Raw genomic sequence first — 24,064 nt, 5'->3', positions numbered from 1 at the left:
CCCCCACCCAGACTATCACCCAGTGACCAACACTGACCACTGGGCATTGCGGCCCAACAGCCTGTAGAAAATGAAAGGAGGGGAAAGTGAGCATGCAGGACTTGCAGGCCGCAGGACTGTGTGTTTTTCTGTGGCTTTAAAGAAGCCAATAACAAACAACACATGTCTTTCAGACACAAGGAAAACACACACACATCTGGTTTCACCATTGGCAACCAGGCTATGGCGCACAGAAGCCCTGAAAAGTCAGTCCCTACCTACACACAAAAGAGAGCATCAATAATGGGGTAGGGTTTGCCCTAGCCAGACGTGAAACTTAAACTCTTCCTGCTACCCCAGGCTGGCCACTCTCCTATAACAGGGGAGACTGTTTCTGGAAGCAGGAGGCCAGCAGCATCAGGTCGTTCTCCATCTGAGGTCTGGGTACCGGTAGGTCTCACTGGTGATTGAGTCACCTCCTAAGCCCCCATGACTGAAAGGGAACATGCCTGGGAGCATCCAACATGATACCTAGGTGGAGAGCAGACAGGTGGCTGGTAAAAAAATACCAACTCCCCATCCCCCAACTGCAGGATCCTGGATGTCCCCAGGGAGAGAGGGGCACCCACCAAGGAATCAGGCAGCAGGGGTGCCAAGCCAGCACTCTCTCTATTTTTAAAAGTCACGAGGATCTTGAATCAGCTCTGGGTGACTCTTAACTGCAGAAGGCAGTGAAAGGGCGGCTCAGGTTGCTGAGCAATGGGGCAGGGCAGCTGTGGGCAAGGACGGCCAGCGACGAAGCCTCCATTTAACCAAGCCACAGACAGAATCCTCAGACGGTCTGCCTTCCCACAAACTGCTGACTTGGGCAAACACTCTTGGCTGTGGAGCAAGGCAAAGAAAGAGGTGTTCCTTCCGTGACAGCACAAACCAACACAAAGCTTGACTGCTGGCTAAGATGAGCCTTGATCCAGGAGTCTGGGGTCCTCTGGCTTGTGGCCTTAGAAACTGGATCAGCACACAGGAAGACAGACACACAGGGTGGCTCTGTCTCAGACGACTGATAAAAACAACTGCTTTTTGAGTAGGGAATGTGGCCGTCTCACACTGTTGGCGTCATTTTGTGCTTCAGTCAACAGTCCAGGCTCCCTGGACACAAATCCAGAAGAATGACCTTCTGGACCTTGGTTTTCATACCTGTAAAATGGGGGAATTACATCTTCTCATCTCATGACGACTATAACATACAGCAGGACCCAGCAGGCATGCCACCTGTATTCAAATATCTTACTTTTGTAGCTACATGTCCCTTGACACACTCCAGGACCCCATGTCTTAATTCATCGTAGTTCTAAGCTTCCCATATTTTACATTCTATGCTTTAATCAGAGTGTTCCCTCATTACAAAAAAAAAAAAATCCAGAGTATGGTTAAATTTCCTGAGTCTGACATTGTACAAGTTTAACATGTTAGGCAGAAATCAGTGGAGAAATCTTGCGTTCCATGACTGAACTTGTGTAAATGTGAATCATCAATAATATGTGCTTTTATGCTGGTACTTTGAAAAGGGGGAGACTGGGGTCTTTTTGTTGTTGTTGTTCTAATTATCAATACAGGACAGTTTTTGTACACAATTTAGGACACACATTGAAGGAAAAAGTTATAAAGCATAAGGAAGGGACAAAGTCACCTAACAAGTGACTTTTTACCCAGTAAAAATCACTACTACAATCTCACTGATCTTTTTTCTGACTACCCAGACCACAAGATGACACTATTAAAAAAATTGTAGAAAATGTAATTAAAAGATAAGTTTAGAGGCCGGCATCATGGCATAGTCGGCTAAGTTTCCGCCTTTTGCACTGGCATTCATATGGGTGCAAGCTTGAGTTCCAGCTGTTCCACTTCAGATCCAGTCCTCTGCTTAAGGCCTAGGAAAGCAGTGGAGGATGGTCCAAGTCCTTGGGTCCCTGTACCCCTAGGTCATTAGCAGGGGGATGAATTGGAAATGGAGCACCAGGACTCAAGCTGGTACCCATTTGAGATTCTGGAATCACAGGCTGTGGGTTAACCTGACAGACCATAATGCCAGTCCCTACTGACTTTGCTTTTAAGGTACACACAATCCATTAGGTCTCCACTTTGTTTTGATTTCACATCTTAATATGTTGGCAAGACTTCCAGAGAAATCTCAAGAGAGGCTTCATTAATTGGTCTTGATATTAACAGGAATATGTAGGTTATGCCATTAATGTTTATTCTGAGTTTGGCACAGGTATTAATTAGTATTATACAAAGCCATCCTTTTACTGCTAGTTTCCTATGATTTTTCCTTTCAGCAGAAATGGGTAATTAGACATTAGAAGGTAAGCACAAGCTGAGAGTCGGGGAGAATTCTGTTCCATTTCCAAATGGTTTCAAGGTGTAGGTAAAATTTGCTGACCAGGTGTCATGATGATCTCCTCTGAACAAACCAAATGGCCAGGGCAGCACCTCCCACGCACTGAGCCAGCAGGAGAGCAATGGGCACTCTACATTGTTCTGGGGAAAGTGCAGGTGCAGCTGTCTGTCTTTAAAAACAGGCATGGCATATAAGGCAGCAACGTGGGTATAATCTGTGAACATTTCCATATTACCTGGAACAGGGAAGAGAGAGTTTTAAACAATTATAGTAGAGAGCAAGCAAAGGAAGGCAGGCCACTGACGCCTTCTTACCAACAAGAGCAGGGATCACAGACGGCTCATTAAGAAGAACCAATTCATATCAACTTGGCAGCCATAAAAATGATGCATACCTACAACCAAATAAATATAACATAAAGCACATAAATGAGCCGTCGTTAGCCAATCTACTGATGTAGAGGGCAGGCCCTTTTTGTTTTTGAGTAGAGGTCTATTAGTTTCTTCATAACTCATGGAAACTGCCTAATCTGTGACCTCGTATGATTTTAACATGAAATGGTTTTCTTCACCTCTGAATTTGAAACCCAAATGCTCATTCTGTATTTATCTGTTTGAAGAGCAGAGTGACAGACAAAACAGGGTGGGGATAGACAAAGAGATCTCCCATCAGCTTTCTCACTAGCACATCTACCTGCTCATTCACTCCCCAAATGGCCGCAATGGCCAGGGCTGGCACAGGCGAAAGTTAGGAACCTAGAACGCCATCCATCCTGATCTCCCATGTGGGTAGCAGGAACCCAAGTTCTTGGCCATCTTCCCTTGCTTTCCCAGGCACATTGGCAGGGAGTTGGTTCAGAAGCAGAGCAGCCTGGCTTTGAACTGGCACTCCCGTTTGGGATACCTGCATTGCAAACGGCTGCTTAATCCACTGCGCCACAAAGCTGGCTCCCAAAATCCTGATACATTTTCAACAGAAATAATTTTTAATAAGTTTTCCCCATTCTGCCCTGCTTTTACAATATGTATGCATATGTTAAGCCTGAACTCAGCCTGGCAGGAGTCCATACGAATTGTCCCGACATTTAACTTCACTCACATGTGGAATCTCCCAGGACCACAAGGCCTCTTCCTCCCACTTCAGCACACAAGCAGTAGGGCTGCACTCAGAGAACCAGGAGAAGCCAATGTTGGAAAGATCCATGTTTAAGTCCAAACAAAAACATGACGGTGCTTCAGGAAATGGACTCCATCTATCCAAGACAATGACCCCAACATAAAAAATAAGTGCAACATTTTTGAAGGCCTTCTCAAAGGATGCAAGTTCCCAGTGAAGACCCTTATGACTTGCAAGCTCAGCAAAATGCTGTTAACGCCTGAAACCAAGAAAGGTGTGGTTGGTCTGTGTGCACACCAAGTTTACCAGAAAGTTACATCTTAGTGGCGGCTTTGGGCTCCCATGGGGATCAAGATAAACACAGCTCCAATAAAACTCCATAGCACAGGCCTTGTTCAAGAGAGACCACTTTATAATGTGACTGAGCTCCCCGCCAGGAAATGATTGCCTTTCCAGTGCTGTGCAGGAATGCATTCTGCCTGACATCTCTAAGTGGAAACGTCACTGTGGGTGGGGCAGAGGGGCCTGAGCCTGGAGGGGTCTGACAACAGTCCCCCACCCCTCAAGATAGAACAATGTCCAAAGCCAAATGGTCTCTGGAGATTTCACAGGCTGCTCCTGGCTGGAAGCAGCAAGAGCAGCACTCTTGCTCTGCATGCAACTAGCCATCTCCCTCCCCTTTTTCCGCCAGTGCAGAGCAAAGCTGTCTGATAAAGGAAGCTAAGCTCTGCTTCATTTCACCAAACACGCTAGGTCAGCCCTGAACAACCTGGGCTCCTCTATCCTAACCATGCTCTCATTTCACTGACTTCCTTAAAAATTGTGTGCAATCTCGCCATGATGGTGGCATTCCTGGGTTTCAGCTTCCATAGCTCTTGCCTCTTGACACACGCTGACCCCAACGCACACTGACCTCACAGCAGCAGCAGCCGTGAGTCACCGGTTACACTCTGAGGTCAGTGTTGGAACAGGTCTCTCTCCATCGCCATTTCTGCACTCAAAAAGGCTCCCAGCTCCCTGCAGTGGATGGAGGAACCAACGGACTCCACAGGGCATCTCTGGAGAAGATCCTTAACTGAAAGGTACACAAAGTCCCTCCAAGGAGGCCAGAAGTGGTGAAGGTAACGGCCTCAGGTGACAGCACCTCCAACTACAAGCAGCAGAAGGCCACACTTGCAAGGCTTAAGGGCCGAAAGGTGGAGGAAAACCAGAACTACACTGTGAGGACCCCCCAGAGACCTTCCCCAACAAACCACAAAACCACTCTCCTCTAGGCATCCCCCTTCCCCTCCCAAATTACCCGCAGCGCTTGTCCACTGCACTCCAGCAATGCTTCTGTGAGCATCCTTTCCCTGCTCTCCTGTCTTTCAACTTCTTGAACAGGGTTTAGTTTCATTTGTTTTTTACACAAGAACTCACACACAATTTGGCAATGAAATCCCCCTGTGCTCTGGCCCACAGTGTCGCTGGCAGCTGGCTGGTTTCTCTTTGCACTGTTGCGTGGCTCTCCACGGACTGTAAAGGACTTAGCATACCTTGGTGGTATACAACAGACAGGATCACCAGCAGTGCTGCTACTACCAGCCTTGATCTGGTCTGTTTGCATGCCACCCCAATCCCATCCCAGGGATAACACTACTGATTACCAACTCCTGTCCCTCCCTGGGCGTGGGAGACACACAGGCTGACATAAGGTCTTACGGGAGTAGTGGAGTTGTTATAGGCTCCTTAACTTCAGGGTGAGTTTCAGATCACCTTGGACCCTATTTTCGGCCAATCTATCCCATTATGAACAAGGCCCTAAACAGTCAGGCCAAGGAATAAGACCACTGTGCATGTGAAGGTAGCTCACTTGACAGTCCCTTCTGGTTTGAGAGTTAACTCTAGGACAAGCAGCCACCTGAGCAAAGACTGCCCTACTGTGTGCTCACTGAGTCCCTATGATGTGCTCCGACACATCTCACAAAGGCCTACATCATAACAGTGATTTTTTTTAAAAGATTTATTTAGTTTTTTATTGGAAAGGCAGATTTACAGAGAGGAGGAGAGACAAAGAGAAAGATATTCCATCCACTGGTTCAAGTCCCAAGTGGTCACAACAGTCAGAGCTGCGCCAATCCAAAGCCAGGAGCCCAGAGTCTCTTCTAGGTCTCCCACGTGGGTGCAGGGTCCCAAGGCTTTGGGCTATCCCCAACTGCTTTCCCAGGCCACAAGCAGGAAGCTGGATGGGAAGTGTAGCAGCTGGGCTTAGAACCAGTGCTGATATGGGATCCCAGTGGATGCAAGGCAAGGACTTTAGCCACTAGATTACCACAACAAGCCCCATAACAGTGATTCTTAATCTTGGCCTTCTTTTAAAACTAACAGAGGACACTTCAAAAACAAACAAAACAAAATGACAACAATAACAAAAAAACCTCACACATTCAGGATGTGTTTTCAGCAGCTGAGATGTTATTTGGAATGCTCACATCACATCTTGAAGTTTTCTAAATTTCAGTCCCGGTCCTGCTCCCGGTTCTAGCTTCCCCCAAATGGAGGAGGTAGATGGCTCAGCACTTGGGTCCCTGTCATTCACCTGGGAGACCCAGGTTAAGTTCCTGGATCCCAGCTTCAGCTTGGACCTGCTGTGGCTGTTGCTGACGATGAGGAGAAATGAACCAGTGGGTGACACTTCCCGCTCTCCAGCACTATGTGTCTCTCTGTGCCTTTCAAATGTGAATAATTAATAATTGTAAGAAACACACACACACACTGTTGGGCCATTTGCTAGACTAACAAAATTGGCATCTCTGGACACAACAGCCAGGTATCAGCACCTGAGAATGTTCAGAAGGGGAGGACATGAAAGCAACCTGCCGCCTGGGGTTCTAGCCCCCGGCCTGATGAGTCTTGGTCTGTGAAGGCTTACTATACTAACTGCTGGGAATTTTCACCTTTTGTCAAAGGGATAGAGTGTTCTTGCTTCCAGAGGAACAAGGGTGCCATCATTTAACAGTGTTAAATTTGGGAACCCTCAGAAGACAACGGAATGTATATCAAAAGGAAAATCACTTAAAAAGCTCACTTCAGATAAAAAAGTTATTGTGTATGACTTATATTTGCTATTAAATATTTCCTTAAGAATGTCTGTTCTGCATCGTTTGCTGGTCTTAAAACAAAAAGCCATGTAATGAGATCACCTCTCTCCATGTAACGACACCAAAAATTAAAGTAGTAAAAATAAAAAGATCACCAAATATTATGAGCTGCAAGTTAACTTGGAGAGAGGAAAGAGTGAAGTCATAACTGCATTAAACCAGCCCACCTCTCCCTGTGCATTTTACGGAAAGGAAGAGATCTTATGGGCTTTGAGGGAAGGGGCCAATCAATCAAAAAGGCAACCTTCTGACTCATCGACTCCTACGAGAAGCCTCAAAGCCTTCTCATAAATTCTTCATTTCCCAGTTGTCTCCTTTTGGAGATGTTTAGAGTGTTTTGGAAGGAGAAGAAAGTGCCACTTGCTCAGCGTCCTCAAATCATTTGGCAGGTAGGAAAACATGTTTAAAAATCACCATTCTAGGTTCAACCTATTTTCACCATCCCTTGCTTTGTTTTTCCTGCAAATTTACAAGTAAGAGAATAAGAGATGTAGATTAAAAAGCCATGTGCCCAAGAGTTCCAACTGAAATACATAAAGACAAAAATTCTCAAATTATGGTTTTCACCACAGAAATACCACCTTACAGACATTTTGTAGGAAAAGACAGGAATTACCCAGACTCCCTCTACACTCACCAAATAGGTTTCATTTTTGCATGTTGACATCAAGCTTTTTACTGCCTTGTCCTGGAGTTTATTTTGGGATTTATGGTTTACTGAGCAGTAAAAATCTTTACCATATTCCTTAACCTGGGCATACCTTAGATGTGCAGTTCTCCCTCTGGATCCTGAAAGCTGAGGTCACTGCAACTCACAGAAGTGGGAAAAATGACTCCTTTGAAATGTTCGACTTTGCCTGGGTAACTCATAAAAGTGCAGCAAGCCAGGCCACGCAAGGCCATCATGGGGCAGAGGGAGTGAACTGAACCACCATGTCTGTGACTGCAGAGAGGCCCAGACTGCCCAGAGAGACAGGGTCAGCACCAGGCCCGTTGCTCCCTGTTGACAGACGGCCCAAGCCTGGGGAAAGGAAAAGTATCTTCACTCATTCAGGCTGCAAGTTACATGGGTGGTAAGGCAGTGAGCACTCTCCTGGCCACTCGGTACCCACTGCGCAGGTCCCACCTGGCAGCAGCCCTCTATTCTCCAGCATGTGGCACCTGTTCAGAAGATGCACACGGATCCTTTCAAGATCAAACCCCACCGTTCCCCATTCGGACACCCATCTGCTGTTCCCAAAGGCTTCCCGGTGGACCTCAGCTGGGCTCTGGCCTCTGTGGAGGAGAAGGGACCTTGGTGAGGATAGAAACTGCCAAGAATGTACTCCATGGGACCTCGACTGCTAGGAACTTCTGAGAAAGCAGATCTGGCACCTGAGTCTGAGCATTTCGCCCAGGACAAGCACCTCAGGATGTTTACCCAAGCAAGTGCACTCTCCTGGAGTTTCAAACAAAAGAACACAAAGAAGATGAAAAGGTACTCCGACACACAGTACAAGCTGACGGCTCCAGACCCGGAAGACAAGGTTTCTTTATGAATTCCAAGGGGGGGAAGAAACCCAAATAACTCTTCCAGGCAGGGAGTGCAAAGTGACATCAAAACACAAGTGCTTAGAGCATGAGCTACACAGGGGACGGGGCCCTGTGTGCCGCATCCACAAATGTGGACGGATGGTCAGGAAACTGACCAGCAACAAGATGGCAGGCTCAGGGGCAAGGCTGCAAAATCCCCACTGACCCCTGCTGCTGTTTGACAGACATGTGGTGTGTGATTTTATGCATGCTGTGTGGCAGGTGGCAAATGCACATGATGTGCGTGTGTAGTGTGTATGTGGTATAAATGCAAATGTGCAGTGTGAATTATGTGGCATGCTATTTGCAGTATGTGAGTGGGTGTGTTATGAGTTGCTGTCTTTGGTATCTGGTGTGTGGTATGTGTGGTGTTTGCGTGTTGTGTATGGTATGTGACGAGTGAGTAGTGTGGGGAGTATTTGGGGGGAGTATTATATGTGTAGTGTAGTATGTGACTTGTGCTGGCTGTGGCATGTGTGTGCTATGGTGTGGCATGATACACGGGGTGTGGTGTGTAAACTGGTGTGTGGTATGGTGCTGAGTTGGTGTGCCGTATATGGGATGTGTGGGTAGAATAGGTATGATGTGTGAATTTGTGTACATGGTATGTAGGGGTGTAAATGTTTGTGGTATATTACTGGCTGGTGCTTGGGTATATGAGTGTGTGTGAGATGATGTGCCAGGTGAACACAGCTTAATTTACATTAGAAATGGTCTGTGCCTGTGTGTGGTGCAATGTGTAATGTGTATAAGCTGGTGTGTAGGATGTAGATGTGTGATCTGTGAGTTGGTGTGCATGGTGTGTGCAGTATGAAAGCATGTTGTGTGTGTGTGGTGTGGTATGAGTGGGTGTGTGATCTGAGAGGTGTGAGTCAGTGCACATAGTGTATGTGGTGTGACAGTGTGTGGTGTAGTGTGAGTTGGGTGTGGTGTGGGCATGTCTATTGGTGGTGGGACATATCAGGAGCATAAGCAGGCAGAAGCCAGCTCTCTGGGTTGACACCTGGAGGTGGAGATAAATTTACTATTGTCCCCCATTCTCATCTGGTTTGTGGTTTAGGGCATGGCATCAAGAGCAGTTCTTCCATCTACCGTCCTGCTGCCTAGCATGCCCTCAGTCCATGGTCTTTATCCTTCATCCTTGGAGCTCAGAAATCTTGTTTCCTCCCACAAGCAAGATCATCCTGCCGCACAGAGCATGCACACCACACACCAATTCACACTGCCTTCTCGGAACAGCAGGACCCCAAGCTCTCACTGTGCTTTGCTGGGCCAATGGACTCTGGGGAGGCTCTTGCATGGGTGGGGACGGTTAGCATACACACAGCCAGTTGCATAGTGCTGCATTAGGGTGACCTCAGTACAATGCCACAACAGCCCAGGGTAATGTGAATCCACTCCTTTTTCTATTCCAAACCTGCTCATTTTATGAATGAGGAAACCCTAGGACAAGAGCAGGCACACTCCCCAAGTGCATATTCCAGGCATGATCACCACACTAAATTACCTCCAGCAATTCCTTATCCACAAAAACCCAAAACCCAAAAGACAGAAGCAATGTCTAATGGCGTCTTCCGGTTTAAATGCCAGTCTGCTCCCTTCCTGCAGAGCTGGGGTCCCTGAGGGGGCTGGGTCCCCAGTGTGGGTCTGGGTCAGGGGTTCAGTAAGCTTCTACTGGATGGTAGCTGTGTCCCTGGTCCTCAAAAGCATTTTCACCATGTCCTTCCAGACACTATTTGCCACATGCACAGTAACTAAGAAAGGCAGATGCACCAACATGCACAACAGTTGGAGGCAGTGACAGCATCCAATTCCACAGGATACCCTCTCTTTTCAACCCTCTCCCAGGGAGTCTTGGGGCACCTGGAGCTCACATGTTCATTGGGACTCCTCAATACGGACTGGAGCTGCAATACACAGCCTGTGAGTGGCTTGACCCTGCAGCTCTGCTTCAACCTTATGCCAGGCAGGTGGATGCATCAGATTCTGTTTTATATGAATAAAATACTACAGCTGTGCTGCAAAAGGGTAATGATTAACACAGCATTTGGAAGACCTTCAAATCATTAAAGGCAAGCGGGACACATGCTGACATACTATATTGAAATACAGCACAGAACGCACCCCCACTGGTGGGCTGATCCCAGCCAGGTCCCTGGCTCTGTGTCCATCCCTGGATCACAGATGCTCTGTAATGTTCAGTACACACAGCAGGAGGGTGGGACTCTGTCTGCAAGGGAGACTTGGGACCCTGTGGGTACTCACTCCCAAGGTCACAATTTAGCCAGTCAGTCCCCTGGCTCCGGGGTCCCTGCAAAATTGGGCATTGTCTAGAGCTTGACCATGACTGTGAAAACTTAGAGCAGAACTCTTTTTAAACTACGCATTTTTTTATTTGCCATGCGAGTACACCTGTGCCTCTCCTCCCCCATTAAGCAAGTCTGAATTTTTCTTTCCAGAAGCATTTTTATCCCCTTTCTGGCAACACAGCTCCTTCAAGAAATGCAGCTCTCCCTTAGCAGCAGGAGCAGAAGGGAGGTTGGGTTCCTGACATCAATCTCCTACTTTCCTGAGAGAACTGGAATTTCCCTCAAATGCTGTGACAGTTTCCCTATCCATACTTGCTGGTTCACACTCAGTCATGACCCTGACTCTGAAATTCACATAGCCATGGGTGCTCCACATACACGGATATACCTGAAGCCACAGGTAATAAATCACTGTGGGATCCAGGGGCAGGCAGTATTGGTGGTCACCTTTCTCCTCTCCCACACTGGCCTGGCAAGTCCTAACTCCTGTATCAGCCACTCCTCAAACCCCAAGAACCACAGAGGACCAGGGCTGGATGGACAACTCTGGGGCCCAGCACAGAGGCAAGAGAATTCAATGCGATTGGACTTCACTGGGGGAGGCAGGACATTCTGCACTGAATCAGGCATAGCATGGGGGTTGTAAGCATGAGGCTCAGACTTGAAAGATGCTTCCTGCATCTTATTAGGGTCAGTCCGGCTTTACCCCACCCAGCTGCAGATACAGGAGAGAAAATGCAATCCGTCAATTCAGCACTGAGTCCCAAACCCATTCATTTCTCCAAAAGATCTCAGGAAGGCCGTGTCATCTCCCCGCGATAACACCCGATAGCTCTGCACACTGTGGGGAGCGGGGTGCTAAAGGCACTCCGGGATTGAGAGGCGAATTCCCGGCCTGCACCGGCATAAGTGTATGAACAAGAACAGGAAGGAAGAAAAGCAGCAGAGAGGAGAACAAGGAACAGGATTTTATTTATAAATGGTTTTAGCCCTAAGAGGCAGGTCAGCCCGTAGAGGTGGTGAAATACCCCATAGAGGCGGGATACAGCCCACTGAGGCGGGACAGCCCTAAGAGGTGGTGAAACAGCCCAAAGAGAAGGATTTCAGCCCTAACAGGCGGTGATTTCTTGTTTGTGAGAGGCGGCATAGCCATTGGCAGCGACTACTCATAAGATGGACCTGTGAACTAGATGATAGGAAGAGACTCCCGAATCCCAAGAAGGCAGGACCTATGACACCCCTAAAACAGCAGGAAGTAGCTACAGAAGATATGATTCTATGCTCCTCAGCAACTCTTAGAATTGGGGTTGGGAAGTCTCTAAGGAAATCAGGCAGCTAGTTCAGGGTCTTGAACTTGGCACCCACTAACCCTGGAAAGGACCTTAACACTCCGTGGCCATAAAGGTGGTCGAAATCAACCCCTGAAAATCATCATTCTCAGCAAAAAATAAAAAGGGGGGAGATGTGGGGAGCAGGGTGCTGAAGCCACTCTGGGACTGGTAGGGGCCATTGCAAGATGGCAGCTGGCCCAGGGCCAGGAGGCAGAGCTGGTCTCACCAGCAGGTAAACAGGAAGCCACAGGGATAGGCTAATGCCCTCGCTGTGATTACTGGCCTATCACGTAGCACCAAGTGGACCCACGGGGAGAAGTGATCGGTGGAGAACTACATAAAAGTAGCTGGTAAAAGCTAGGCACGGACAACAGGGGATAACGACAGACGGACGGACTGGGACGACGAAGGACGGACAGACAGACGACGATGACGAGAAAGACTGGGGGCGACAAGGAGAAAGACTGGGGAAAGAACGACGGATGAAATGGGAAGAACGGGGCAGCAGAGCGGGGAAGAAGGGTTTCGATCTTCGAGTGGACAGATTAAGGTGTACAGGGAGGAAGAGCGGCAAAGAGGGATACAGACAGAAGCAGTAAAAGCAGTACGGACAGACAGGGACAAGAACGGAGAAATGGAGCAGAAAGTACGGGAAGAAATACGGGAGGAAGGGTGCCGGAGAGAAGAAGCGGGGAGGAAAGCTTAGACCGATGGGAACAGGAGCAGCGGAGAGAAGGTTTTAAACGCAGCCGTTTCTGGCAGTGAAGGGGTCCAGTTGCGGTTCCGGCTTTTCCCGGACCCTCGTGCCTCGTGGTTTTAGTGTCACCGCTGCTGAGCAGCAGCGACAGCACACAACTGTATGTGGTGGGTCCTCCGCTGGCTTGTCTTTGAGGAAAGTCAGTATGCAAAGCTGCATCAAGCTGAGACCTTGTCAGCTGGAGAGGCTCCATTTTATAAAACTCTCAGTTCAAAAAAAACCACAGCCAGCCTCTGCACTGGTCCCAGCCCGCGCCAAGGTCGGCTGCCAGCCCTGGCTGTCCACACATCTCGCCTCCGTTCGCCACCTCCCTGCAGACCAGGCCTTTCAACAGCCACTCTCTGGCACTAACGGCCTTCCACAAACTCCTTCTTAGGCGCGTTTTCATCCCTGTAGAGGGCCCATGTATGGGAGGGGCCGCTTGGCTTTGAGCTGCACGCGTTTCAGTGCGCTGCCCTGAGCCAGCGGCATAAATCAGAACCTGCTTTAGGATTTCAGGGCAGAGGAAATGGTTCTCCCTGCGAAGCTCCCTACCGTTTCTTAAAGTGATTATTTTGATTTAAACCGCTGCCTGTGGCTAGGCTGCTAGCTACCAGCTTCAGGCCGTTTGTCCTGGAGTCCAGAGCACAAAGAAACACTGTGTGCGAGTTCCCAGTGGGGGTGGGGGGAGCTTGTCCAGGCCAGCAGCCACCACGGTGGGCTCGGAACTCTCTCTCCACAGACTAGTGCTTGTTCCTCACCAGAGGACGATCTTCCAAACTCAAAGACACCACTTACTCCCTAGCAACAGCCGTTATCCGAGCTGCGCTTCTGTTCAAGATCTTCCAGCTGTGAGTTCTCCCCTGGCTGGGAGAGTACTTGGGGGTAGGAGTGGCTAGGGAGGACAATACAATCCAGTCCATGGCAAAGTCTAGACTCCATAGTGCAAGACTTGGCTTCAAGTAAAGGAGACTGCAGGTCACCTTACACATTCACCCAGATGGAAATCTGCAGGTCCTCCCCTGGGTCCCGCTTCCAGCCCCAGTACAGAGAAGATGCTGTTGTCCTCCTAGGTCAGGAGCTACCAGAACACACAGCCAGGGACGTTGCGGACATTTTGGAGGCAAAAGGGCTGCACAAAGTTAACTATGTTCCATGAATCTCAGCCTGACCCCGGGGGCCTTTGTGTTTCTGTGGGACAAGGCTGGGATGGGGAATAATTACTGCCTTTTCCACACACCTGTCCTAATTTAATTTAAAGAGAAGCTTTCATGGCTCACTAAACAGCACAAGGCAAAAATACATCCAGGAAACGGTTGAATGGTACAACTCCTATCAAAAATAGGGAATGCTACAGTGGTCTGCTGGGGTCCAAGGCTGGGCCCTTGCTCTCCTCTGCCCACCCCAAAATATCCAGGGCTGGTTCAACAGACACTTTCAGACTAAGCCTTCAGTCCGATGACATGAAAACCTAGTGACCTCTGGTCACCAACCCCACCTCCCACACCAATATCCTTGTGTCAGTCAGGAACTGAGCAGCTCAGAGACCAGCCAGGGCTAAGGCCATACATGGGCTACTCTATGATCTGTCGATGCATATAAAGGCAGGTGGCAGAAAAGTGCCCCTCTGGGACAGACAGAATCACAGGGCATGGCATGAAGACAAGGAGCAGAGAGGACATCATCAGGAGCAGCAGGTGCCAAGGCCCTGAGACACAACTGGCATGGGTGGCGAAGACAGGAGAGTAAATCCAGGTCGGAAGCCCTTGCCCAAACCACGATTCAACAGAGCGATGAGGTCCAGGGCTCAGCACCAGCAAGCTTGGCAAGCGGCAGGAACAGGCTAGGGGCTGGGAAGAACCTGGAGGAGTTGTCCAAGTTATTACAGAATCCCTGACCCCTGGGGAGGTCACTGTCCCCTTCTCCTGGACCCCTTCCTTGGGCTCAGAAAGCACCGTAGACTCGTACCTGTGCTAACGAATAGAGAACAGGCTCTCGCCTCGAGTTGGGCCTTGGAGTTCGGGACCTGCTAACTGCTAAGTCTGAATATCCCCTTGCTCCAATGCATAACACATGAAAGGCCAGTCCCCTTGACCCTGCTGAGAAACACAAATATTCCCCCAGAAAGGGCTTCCTAACCCCGGTGTCCCCCACACAGGGAGACCTCAGGTTGCCAGAAGGAACCCTTGTACAGCAAGGAGTCAGTGTGAACACGCACAGGACCTCACAATACTCAGCCCCTCAACTCTCCATTAAGAGCTGTTTTTCTCATTTCTAGGTGCAATGTGCCAGAGCCAGGATTGGTGGTCAGGCCCAGAATGCCCACTAACCAGGGACTGCATACTGCTCAAGTAATCTCGGCCACCAAACAGGGTACTAGATCCCCAGAGTGTGAGTTGGGCTGGGAGGGGTTAGGGCATCTTTGGAAGGAAAGGCCGGGACTTGCTGTCCTGGTCAGGAAGGCCCCAGGAGGCCCCAGAACTCCCACAGGCAGCCCCACCAGGTACTGTCCAGATGCCTGCAAATGCAACACAGACAAGCCATGAGCAGAAACCTGATTTTTATCACAGGCTCTTTTTGGGCAGGCAGTAATGTGAAAACACCCACCACATGGGGCATCAAACTAATGACACTCATCTCCTCGTGCTGACGTCAGAGATGTGGTTTCTGGAAAATAAAGGCAAGGAAATGTATTGGTTTGGTACTATTTCTTTAAATATTCATTTATTCTTATTGGGAAGGCAGATTTACAGAGAGAAGGAGAGAGAAAAAGAGCTTCCATCCGCTGGTTCACTCCCCAAGTAGCCACAACAGCCAGAGTTGAGCGCATCTGAAGCCAGGAACCTGAAATTTCTTCCGGGTCTCCCACGCAGATGCAGGGTCCCAAGACTCTTGAGTCAACTTCTATTGCTTTCTAAGGCAACAAGCTGACCAGGCAGCAGAGCAGCTGGGACAAGAACTGGCACATGTATGAGATTCCAGTGCATGCAAGGCAAGGATTTAGCCACTGGGTCATTGTGCCGGGGCCCGGTGTGATTTCTTGATTTCTAGTTCTAAAAGCACAAGCCTGCTGGTTCCAATTGGTTCTTATTGGCTGACATTCAATCAGCCAATAAGAATTCCTCCTTGCTACCCAAAGGTCAGGAGTAAGCAGAGGGTGTCATTAACGAAGTTGGGAAGCGGGGACAGTGTATAAGGGCCCTTGAAAATGATTGCCAAAATCAGATTAAAAAAAAAAAAAAACCTTAGAAACAAAGGCTTAGCATAGGGGTGGGCATGTGGCCTAGAACTTAAGATGCCATATCCCACAAGAGAGCACTGCTTTGATGGGATATGCGGCTCTGGCTCCTAAGTCTAGGAGGCAGCAGTAATGACTCAAGTACTGCCACACATAAGGGACACTTGGATGGCCTTCTGGCTCGTGGCTTCAGCTCTCGAGCTTCAACCTCTCTCTTCCCCATCCCCATAGGGTTTTTTTTGGGGGGGAGGTAATATTCATTTTCTAAAAATGCTTTTAAAGACTCATCATACACATAACATTCAACCACTCTGGGACCCAAAGAAATCCATCCTTTCCTTCTACTTTCCTCCAGCATTTTTATTTACTTTTTTTTTAGATTTATTAATTTTTATTGCAAAGTCAGATTTACAGAGAGGAGGAGAGACAGAGAGGGGAATCTGTCTGTTGAGTCACTCCCCAAGTGACTGCAACGGCTGGAGCTGAGCCGATCTGAGGCCAGGAGCCAGGAGACCCTTTCAGGTCTCCTAAGAGAGTGCAGGGTCCCGTTCTTGACTGCTTTCCCAGGCCACAAGCAGGGAGCTGAATGGGAAGCAGGGCTGCTGGGATTAGAACCGGCGCCCATATGGGATCCTGGTGCATTCAAGGTGAGGACTTCAGCCGCTAGGCCATTGCGTCTCCAACATTTGTAGATTCCTGGCCTCCTGTCCCTGTTTTAGTTGCATTAGCCTCCTCTGGCTGCCAGAAACAATGCCTTAAACCAACATGCTTAAAGCCAGATGAACATGTTTCCTAAGAGCTTGGCAGTGTACAATGGTGGGCAGACTGGCCCCCTGAGGAGACTCTGGAGAGGCCCTTCCTTGCCTCCTCAGCTGCTGGTTCTGCCTGGCCACACGACCCCTGGCTCCCTTCATTTGTTTTGTCCGCATCACCTTTTTTTGCTCTCCCACATTCCTTTCCTGGAATCCACGGTTACACAGGGTCCAGGCCAGGCTCATCCCACCCAAGTCCCTTCAGCCATGTTAAGCCATGCAGCCACTGGTTCACAGAAAGAGGATGCAAACCCCTCTGTAGATCCACTATTGTGTTTCCCACACCGTTAGGAAACACACAGGTTTAAGGAGTCTGCTAAGGGCTGCTGGGGGTACCTGGCTTAATAAGTCACACCACTGCCCGAGGCACCCTCATCCCATTTCAGTGTGCTGATCTGAGTCCCAGTTGTCTTGCTTCCAATCCAGCCCCTTGTTAATGCGTCTGGGAAAACAGCAGATGACGGCCCAAGTGCTTGGTCTCTTGCCAATTTCATGGGACAGCAGGATGGAGTTCCAGGCTCTTGGCTCTACCTGGCCAAGCCCCAGTTACTGCAATCATTTGGGCAATGACCCAGCACATACAGGGTCTCTCTCTCTCTCCCTCTCTTATTCAGCCTTTTTGGGGGATAATGACCCAGCAAATACATCTGTCTCTCTCTGCCTCTCTCTCAAACAAAAATAAACAAGTAGAAAGTTCCAGAAATAAATAATTCACAAGTTTTAAGCTGTGTGCCCTTCTGAGCAGCATGCTGAAATTCCATTCCGTCTTGCTCTGCCCCACCCTGGGTCCATCAGTCCTTGGTCGGGCGTATCTGTGCTGTCTACTCCACCTACACAGGGGTCTGCCAGTAGCCCTGTTGGCTATCCGATCGACCGTTCTGGTATCACAGGACCTGTGTTCAAATGGCTTTTATTTTACTCAATAACGGCTTTAAACCATAAAAGTAGCAATGCTGACAGTTTGAGTTTCAGGCTATAATTTTTCTATCGTGACTGCTGTTGATTTTTCCTATGTCCAATTTATAAATTAGACTTTACCATAGTTATGCATATAGGAGAAAAAAACACAGCACGTATAGGTGTCTGTAGCCCCTTTAGGTCAGGCGTCCACTGAGGGTCCTGGGTCATAAGCCCTGTGGGGAGGGGAGATGGCTGCTCAGTATTTTAAGAGGCTGAGGTGGTCTGGCAGAAACCCGAGAATTACCACTGTGTCTCCACTGCCCCCAAGAACACTGCCACGCAGCAGAAGGTTAGTAAGAAGGGGTCTCAGACCTACACAAACTGGTCAGTGCTTACCTGTGGAGGCTCAGAATAAGCCCTTCGCAGCCATGCTACTGCTCAAAGTGAAATCTGAATTGCAAAGTACCACTCAATTAGCATTGCCGCCAGCTACTTCATTTTGGACAAGCCAACAGGGAACCAAGGAGGACTTCTGTTATACAAACCATGCTATTCCATTAGTCAGTCTAACATCCAATTAGCAGATATGCCGCCAACAGTGTAGCATTCACAGACAAAAACACTTAAACAACTTATGTGACAAGCGATATGACTAAAAATCTTAGAACCATAGATTCAGGATAATGAAACCGAATATAAGTCTTGAAAGAATAATTCCATTTCTTTTTAAAAGATGTCTTAACCTTAAGTCAAATGATCATCACTCATCCCTATCCCGAAGTGCTCACCCTTTCTGCCAGGTAGGAGCCAGGCTGGTTGTTAGCATTAGTGCCAATGGTCCCAGACCGCAAGACCAGTGTAAATCAAGGAAGCCCCTACAGAGTATTAACTGAATCATCCTGGCGCGCAACAAGAAAGCAGCATGAGCCTGAACAACTCCATCCTAGCACCTGTTCTGGCGCTCTGACAGTAATCCTGTGAGTGGGCAGGTATTTGCTCTAACGTGGGGAGGGCTCACTGCTACAGCTGTGAACCACCACTTGGCACAAAGCGGTGACCTCCATTCTCAGAGTGTCCTGGGCCAAGTGAGTGACTAAGAGACATAAGGGACACTCAAGATCATCTGCCCTGGCTTGTCAGAGGGTCACTTTTGCCCTGCCGGGTAACAGTACAGACCATAGTCTTTCACAGGGACGGCCCAACAGGTGTAGGAGAGTAGGACAGGGCATGGGGAGATGTGGAAGCAGAGGACCTGAGACTCTCTCTGGGATCCTCCATCACCGATAAAGGCAGGGGCAGCCTCAGGCCTAGTCCCCCAGAAAGGCGGCTGCACCCACATCTGACAGCTCCCGGCCACCACAGCGGACCCATTCTGGGGCTCTGGGTTCCAGGAGCCACTGCTGGGTTGTAGGGGTGGAAATTTAAAGCCTCCAGGAAATCCCGGAGTGGTTACTACACAATGGCTCAACAACAACAAAAAGGAACTATAAGAACAGGGAACTGACCTGGTTCTATGAATACACAAGTGAGGGTGACAGAATGCATGTCTACTAAGTTGTCCCTCCTAAATCCCTAGGTTGGATTCCCACCCCCAGGACTTCAGAATGTGACCGTATTTGGAGACAGGGCCTTTGAAGAGATGAGTGAAGGAAGAGGAAGTGACGAGGGTGAGTTCTAACCCGACATCTGGCATTTCCTTAAAAGCAGAAAAACACAGACACACTCAGCAGTTGGCCACACAGAGACACAGAGAGAAGGCTGCATCAATGGAGAGGACTTGGGAAACATCAACCCAGCCCACACCTGACCTTCTCCAGAACGGTGAGAAAACAGGTGTGCTGCTAAAGCTGACTGGTCCAGGCGCTGTGTCACAGTGGCCTGAGCTGGCTCACTCAGTGCCCTCACCTGAAAGAACATAAAGGCTGTGTTCCCCAGAAGGACACCACCCCACCCCCAAGCTAGGCACGAGCAACAACCAGAGGCCTCAGAGAGGACTTCAGTGATGAATCCATGCACTGAAAGGAAGCTGGCATTCCACCTGCCAGCTCAGCCACCACCATCCTAGACGATGGACATTGCTTTTACATCCACAGTGGCCCACGTGCATCCAGAGTCACCCTACTAGCAAATAGTACAGACCCTCCAGACCAGTGCCCACTCCGGCCTCCTGAGTCAGCCCCTTCGAGGAGCCATTACACATTCTTTTGTGCTGTGTGGCAGAACTGGGTCTCCAAGCGCTGCCTGCCCTCCCTGCGGTCTATCCTCCCTTCAGCATTTCCACACCCCAACCCTTGTCCAATGCTGCACGTCCAAGCATTTGTAAACACCACTTGTGTAACACAAACAACCTCCACAAGCAACAACAATGAGGGAGGCTTCTCCCCTTTGCAGAGAGAGCTCCCAGAGCTGGCCTTAATGGAGGCTTTTGACCGCAGGACTGGGACGGGGGATTTACACAACCTTGCTTTTATGAGTTACTGCGACCTGCACCGCTGAGGGCTCAAGTGGACCAGAAACTCGCTTTGTAAAAACACTGGCGCGGGTCATGTTCAGCAGCGGGAGACTCGCAGGCACCATGAGGAAGGGCCTTTATAAATCCAGGCCTGTGTGTTCAGCCACTTCCCAGCTGCTTAGCAGCCGCCTGTTTCACAGGCTCTCCAGGGCAGGACCCAAGCCCGGGAGGGGGGCTCTAGCCTGCTGTCATCCTGGGGGCAGGCTGGCAGGGGCAGCGACTTCCTCTATGGGAGCCTAAATTCCCTCCCCAAGCAGCGCAGCTCACAGCAGCTCCGTCTCCAGAGAGGGGTGGGAGCGACAGGGCGGCCCTTGTTTCCCGCAGGTTCCACAATCTGGTTTTCATTGAATGGAGTTTTTAGTGCTCTCCCACCACATTCTTCTTTAATTATGATAAAAGAGAGTAATTTAATCAAGCATAAATCCTGTTGAAATGAACAGGAGAAACTAAAAGGGGTTAACTTGGAGAAGGGAGGGGAGCCTCACCCACAGGTCTTGATTTAGGAGGAAAGTGGCGTGAGGCCGCCAGGCCCAGCAAATAAAAACCAAGGCTGCTCCCACCCAGGCTCAAGTCCTACTCCTGCACTGCACGAAGAAAACAAAGAAGGATCTGCTTGACTGAGGCACTTGGAACAAAGTTCACCAACTGTCCCTGGGGCAGGACTGGCGCTCTGCAGCCTCCAACCTGGTCCCTCCGTCCCACACTGAGAACTGACCAGCGAGACGGCTGTGACCAAGAGGTCAACAAAAAGGTGTGAGCGCACACATAGCACAGGCACAGGTAACATGTGCACACACACACGCACATGCATGTGCACAGTCCACATTTGCACAAGCATGCATGCTCATTGGCATACATGCATACACTGTAGACATTCATTGTGTGAAAACATGCACACAGGAACACATGTGCAGAAACAGACATACACATATCCCACAGAGCAGGAGTTCCCAAAGCACGATGACCAACACCACAGCCCACAGCACCCAGGAACTCTTGAGAAATCCAGAAGCTCATGCCCACCCAAGATCTGCAGACTCAAATCCTTAAGAGGTGGGGCCGGGCAATTTGTCCCTAATAAGCTCTCAGGCTAAAGTTTGAGAACCGCTGCTCACTAGAGCGTATCTTACACACATGGCTTAAAAATGTTCTTTTTTTATTACTCTGGTTCCTAATCAGTAATAATAACAAGACAGCCCTAGTTCTCAGGACATGGGAGCCGAAGTACTAACTCAATCAACCCGGTCACTCTCCACCAGGACTCTGAGCAAGTCCAATTAGACATCAGAAAACCAGAACGCACGCAGGCTAAATCACTTGCCCCGTTCCTGCAGCTAATGAGCGGCAGGACCAGGACGGAGAGCAAGCCTTCAGAGTCTACCCCTCCTAAACCCGCAGGCGTCCCCGGAAGCCTGGCCCTGAGCAAGGTGATCACCGTGGAGGAATGCTGAAGTACAGGCCTCAGGAGACAGTAAGACCAACTAGAGCCAAGACCAGGGCCCGGCTTAGCTTAGTCAAGTCTCTACTCCTGGTGACCAGCAGAGGTGAGCCCCACCATGCAAACACTGTGGACATTTGCAGGGATTCAGCCCTTCAGGGAGATAGCTCTCCAAAGGCTCTCTCCCTGGGGGAAAAGGGCCAGGTGTGTGAGAACAACCAGGTGCACCCCTCCACTTGGTAGGACCATGGCTAAGAAAGCCACCCCTACCTGCTCCAGACAGGGCGGGGCTCTTTCTTGAGCAAGTACCAAAAAAACGCCAATTGAGATGATCTTAGGAAGGCACAGGAAAAACAAACAAAACAGGAGATCTCTGGTGAAGGGCTCGGGTCCCAGATCCTCCTCACTGGGGACTTAACAGAATGAGAGTCAGTGACTAGCCGGAAGGGACCTTCTCCATGTGGGAGACAGGGAATGGCAGAGGATGGAGCTGTGAGGGACATGGAGTTCTTTCAGAGAGTGGGGACCCCCTTCCAAGAGGGGCCTTCAGAAACACTCAGCAATGCGTTGATGGTGAAGGTGATGAAAGAGACCAAGGCCAAGCCACGCTGTCTCCAACTCTCCAGGCACACAGAGGAATCTTCTCACCAACATGGGAGTAGGAAGCAGCCCAGGCTGGGAGAGCCATCAGCCCATCCGTGTGACAGCAGGTGACCACGACGCACCGTGCAGGACAGTTCTGCACGGCTGCATGTGACCTTTTGGCCAACAGTGGGCCTCATCCCTGAGAGTGGTCCCCTCCAATCAACCACAGCATTGAGTGCCACGGCAGCTACCTAAGTCTGCATGAGTGCACTCTGTGATGTTCACACAGCAAGAAAATCACCTAAGGACACCCTCATAGACCACACCCATGTTGTGCAGTGATGCACGGCTATGTAGCAAAACCCTAGCGCAGAAACTCAACTACGTTTCTTTCTTTTTGTAAAATTTTTTAATCGAAAAATGTAGAGTAACAGAAAGAGGGAGAGACAAAGAGAGAGCTCTCCCATCCACTTGTTCATTCACCAGATGGCTGCACTGGCTACAGCTGACTGAGGCCAAAGCCAGGAGCCTAAGCCCTGTTTTTACCCGGGTCACCTAGGTGACTGGCAGTGGCCCAAGCACCTGAGCCATCTTCACCTGCTTTCTTGGTGCCATGAGCAAGGAGGTGGCTCAGACGTGAGGAGCAAGCCAAGACTCAAACCGGTGCTCATACGGGATACAGTCAACATAGGTAGGCAGTTTAACCTGCCACACTACAACAGCAACCCCAGCTGTGTTTCTATCCTCAGGTAACGAACAGTGTGGCCCACGTGAACTCAGGAAATCAATCAGATCAGAAAAAATGCAACACCTAGAAACTGATTTACTCCTCCCCTAAAGCACAAAGCTTAACACTCTGAAAGCTACGAAACATTGCTGAAAGAAATCAAAGATCCACATAAATGGAATACCCTATTCTCATGGATAAAAAGTCTTAATATTGCTAACATGGCAATACTTCTCCAATGGTTCCACAGGTTCAACACAACACCTAACACGATCACAGCTCGTTTTTCTCTCCTTTGTTTTCTCCCACAATGCACACGGACCACGACAGCCCAAACAATCCTAAAAGACCGATGCCGGAGAACAGACACCACCCAGGAATCAATGGCGCAGCGCTGCAGAGCAAAGCCACTCAGATCAAGGGCACGGAACCGAAAGGCCACGGGTTCTTGACAAGGATTCCACAATAATTCTATAAAAGCAAATATTATCTTTTTAACAAGTGGTGCTGGAGTAACTGGACATTCACATACGCAAGGCTGAAGCTGGGCCTCTTCCTCACAAAATACACAAATACCAAAATCAATACGGAGAAAACTACAGAGTCAAAACTACTAACCAGAGTATAAATAAAATCTGTAGGACTTTGAATTAAATAATGACTTCTAAAACACGATGTCAAAGACAACAGTGCAACAAAAGTACATTAAAGTAGACTGGGACCATTCTAAAGACTTCTATGTCTCTACGGACATCATAAAGAAAATGAGTTAGAAGCACGGGGAAATGGTGCAAAAAGATGGCTTAACTTCACAGCAGAGCGCAGGTGAGACAGAAGGTGAGTTAGGAGGAGTACTTGCAGTGCCGCCTCTTCCATGCCAGCGTCCTGGAGACCCGGCTCTGCTCCCACATGCTGGGCTCCAGCTAATGCACATGCTGGGAGGCAGCAGGTGGTGGCTACTGAGAAGGAGGTCCTGCCACCCACGCGGGGGACCTGGGTGGGGTTCTTGGTGCCTGTTTTCAGCCTGCCCCAATCTCAGCTTTGATGTTGTAGGTATTTGGTATGTGAAACAACAGATGAAACGATACTGTCTCTCCATTTCAAATAAATGAAGTAGATGCTAAGTAAGAATGACAACACAACCACGAAATGGGAAAAATATTCGTGAATGCAATGCTTGATGTGGGAGCTGTATGAACATTTTATTAACAACACTGCTACAGACTGAAGGGAGCCCTTCAAAATGTGAAGTTCAAACTGCAGAAGTG

The 24,064-nt window shown here is 49.2% G+C and overlaps 1 protein-coding gene across 5 annotated transcripts in view; it reads right to left on the bottom strand.

The window, feature by feature from the left end:
* ROR2 (receptor tyrosine kinase like orphan receptor 2) overlaps nt 1-24,064 on the bottom strand; it is a 193,631-nt gene that overhangs the window by 80,632 nt on the left and 88,935 nt on the right. The window contains exon 2 of one of the 5 annotated variants that reach the window (XM_058672687.1): nt 2,695-2,774. The exons of the other annotated variants lie outside the window; for them this stretch is intronic. The gene's annotated coding sequence lies outside the window, so the exon portion shown is untranslated. The remainder of the gene's footprint in view (nt 1-2,694; nt 2,775-24,064) is intronic. 5 annotated transcript variants of the gene reach the window in all.

This window comes from Ochotona princeps, chromosome 14 (assembly GCF_030435755.1).
Source record: "Ochotona princeps isolate mOchPri1 chromosome 14, mOchPri1.hap1, whole genome shotgun sequence".
Taxonomy (NCBI): Eukaryota; Metazoa; Chordata; class Mammalia; order Lagomorpha; family Ochotonidae; genus Ochotona; species Ochotona princeps.
This window is presented reverse-complemented; position numbering and strand designations above follow the sequence as displayed.